This window comes from Prionailurus bengalensis, chromosome F2, assembly GCF_016509475.1.
Source record: "Prionailurus bengalensis isolate Pbe53 chromosome F2, Fcat_Pben_1.1_paternal_pri, whole genome shotgun sequence".
NCBI classification, from domain to species: domain Eukaryota; kingdom Metazoa; phylum Chordata; class Mammalia; order Carnivora; family Felidae; genus Prionailurus; species Prionailurus bengalensis.
Window position 1 is genome coordinate 54189220 of NC_057353.1, and position 3249 is coordinate 54192468.

At 40.6% G+C, this 3249-nt stretch overlaps 1 pseudogene; it reads right to left on the reverse strand.

Moving 5' to 3' along the window:
- Nucleotides 1–640: 640 nt before the first annotated feature.
- LOC122495993 lies at nt 641–1426 on the reverse strand (annotated as a pseudogene).
- Nucleotides 1427–3249: the final 1823 nt, after the last annotated feature.

Here is a 3249-nt window from a genome sequence, read left to right on the forward strand (position 1 = left end):
TTTGAGTATGTGATCTATGGTGCATATAGTGCCTACGTGCTCCCTGGTTCTTTACTGCTTGCCTGATTCAGTTCAGTTTAACTCAATAAATCTTTTCTCAACACCTAAAGTAGCTGGCACTGAGGAGAATGAAATAAGGTAGGGCCCACACCATCAAAGAGCCTCTTAGTCTAATTGTGGCAGACACTTCAAAGGAGAATTTCATATAATATGCTGAGAGAAATAATGGAGGTAGGTACAGGGCAGTATGAAAACCAACAAAGATCATTTCATTCAACCTGGGTTAACAGGGAAGGTTCTAGAGAATATGAAGCCTGACTGAGTTTAGGATAAGGGACAAAAGAATTCCTTACAGGTGAGCAGGTTACATAAAGGGAAGAAGGCACGAAACAGTAGACAGAGTGCAAATAAGTACAAGGTTGAGAGAGAATCCCAAGCAGGCTCCGAGTTGCCAGCACAGAATCTGACGGGGCTGCTGAATCCACTAAACGAAACAGTTGAGATCACAACCTGAGCCGAAAGCAACAGTCCAATGCTTAACTGACTGAGCCACCCAAGCGCCCCTGAACGTTTATTTTTAATATGTGGTCAGACTTATTCTACCTTCTCTCATCATTGACACCAACAGAATCAAAAGCAGCTAGTGAGGTGCTAACACCTGAGGATTAATCCAGTGATTCTGGTCACAACGCATTCCAGGAGGGATTTGGGTGATAAATGGTTCATTCTTCCTTTCGTGATTTGGATAACAAATGGAATAGGAGAAGGGTACTGATTCTGATGGCCATTCCCTCAGCACATTCCTGGCTTTTTTTCCGAGCAAAGGATGCCACAATGGAAGTTGCAGGAATATCCACTGTGAAATGTGATACAAGGGGCTTGAGGTTGCAGTCATGGAATTGGGTTTCACTTCTTCTTGCTTGTTTCCTCATTGTTAGGTCAGGATCCTGAACTCAGAGATAACGTTATCAAGGGGTCTGGTAACTTTCTTGGAGATTTCATCTTGTTCTCATCCTCATTTTCAAAGCTGGCAACATTGTTTTTCTCTCTGTACCCACAGCACACCTCACGTAGACCCACCCAGAGTGAGTTCCTTTGGCAAACCTAGATGGGTGTAAGAGATGCAGCTGTTCTCATGCAGATGTCTCAGGACATCAGGATCAACTCTCTGAACTGTACTGACACAGATGTCTCCATAGACCTGTTCTTTTGATGGTTTTTCTGGGTACCAGTGATGTTGTATTTTTCTTGAAGTTTAAGGGTCAATTTCAAACCTCTCAACTGCCCCTTTTTTCAATTTACCATGTTTTCGAACTAGCCTTGTGAGAAAGAAGACAACAGCCACAATCTTGTTAATCTCTCCTGCCTCCGCTGCCCTGGGGCCAGAGTTGGCTGTGGACGACTCCGGAAGGGTAACCCAGGACATCCCCTCTGTGCTGCGATCTAGATCTAGTTCGGAGAGCAGGTGGCTCCCGCATTGTCTAAATTGTTCTCTTTAAATTTTAAGACTTATTGGGGTGCCTGAGTGGCTCAGTTGTTTAGCTTCTGACTTCAGCCTCAGGTCATATCACATTTTGTGAGTTCGAGCCCCACATCAGGGCAGAGCCTGGAGCCTGCTTCAGAGTCTGTGTCTCCCTCTCTGTTTGCTCCTCCACCAATCACACTGTCTCTCTCTTTCAAAAAATGAATAAACATTTTTTAAAAAATTTTAATAAATTATAAGGCTTATCAAGTGTTAAGCTGGGAGTTATTTTGTTGTGTTATTTATAAGGTATCCTGAGGAGAGAACCAAAAGACATATTAGCACTTCACTGGAAATTATCTATCCACTACCCTATTACCTATTTATACCCAATCTTGTTCCAGAAACGATAGAATGTGACTTCCAAAATTACTACTTAGCGTAAATAAAAACAGATCAAAAGGAAGAAACAACGGACATAAAACACGAATAGAGATGATTGTAAAATGTACATCGTAAAGACCCACATGATTGCTACAACTAAATCACAAATTTGGCTCAGAGCATTCTACCAAGTTTACTGGCAAATGGAAATCTGATCAGTTCCTCAATGCACAGGGTTTATAACATAGAAACAGCAATTTATCAGGATGGATACATGATTATTGTCCTAAGATCAGACAGGATGTGCTTACTAATGTTCTTATATTTTACCTCAATATAGGCTGACGATCACAGTAGAGAACAATTTAATAAAGGCAATTCTGCAAAGAGGAAATACCCCCTGTGACTTCCTCTCCTTATTTACCTACTCGCTGTAATCAGCATGACTAGCTAAGAATTACAGTATACACAGCATGCAGCAGCCCCTTATTTTTTTCCAAATTATCATTTCATTGTGCATGCAATGTATTTCTAAACATCAAGCACAAAAGCAAAAAAATCCTGTATCTTTAACAATGTCATTTAGGAAAGAACCACCAAGAATCTTGACTACTATTATAGGCTTTTTTTTTTGCTGCTGTATAAGGAAAATTATGATCTTTACCACTTAAAGACTCAGAAATATTCTCTCATTTCCATTTGCATGAAGTCTCTGGAGTTCGGCACTGCATCAGCTACAGCATTTAAAATCTCCTCTGGTTATTTTAATTATTTATGACAAAGATGGATAAAGAGTATACCGTTTGACAAAGCCATGTTGACAAACAAATAACAGTGTTTTTAAAAAGGAAAATGTGGAATTTTGCTTTCTGGCACCTAACTGTTTCGCCTTATAAACATAAGGTTAAAAAGAGAATAGCTTAGTCTTAAATCAACCATTGGGTGGTGGGTGGAAATTTTAGAAGGGCGTTAGTTGTGCAATGGCTATATGCTAAGCACTGCACTAAAGGTTTCCACACAAATTTACCAAAGTGAGCATCCTGGCAAAAGCCCTGTGAAGAATAGGGGCTATCGTTCCTATTTTACAGATAAAGAAGCAGGGGCAGTAATGCTAAGGTCAGTAAACTTTTTCTATGAAGGGACAGAGAGTAATTATTTTAGACACTGTGGATCATTAAGTCGTTGTCACAACTACACAGCTCTGTTACTGCAATGTGAAAGGCACAGACCATACATGAACGAATGAGTGTGGTGGTGTTCCAGTGGAACTGTTTCCACAGAAGAGATGGCAGATCCACAAAACAGGTCTTTGGGTCATAATTTGCACACCTCTGAAAGGAGGTGACATGACCTGCTCAAGATTGCTCAGGAAATTTCGACTGGAATTGAGATTTTTCTGCTGG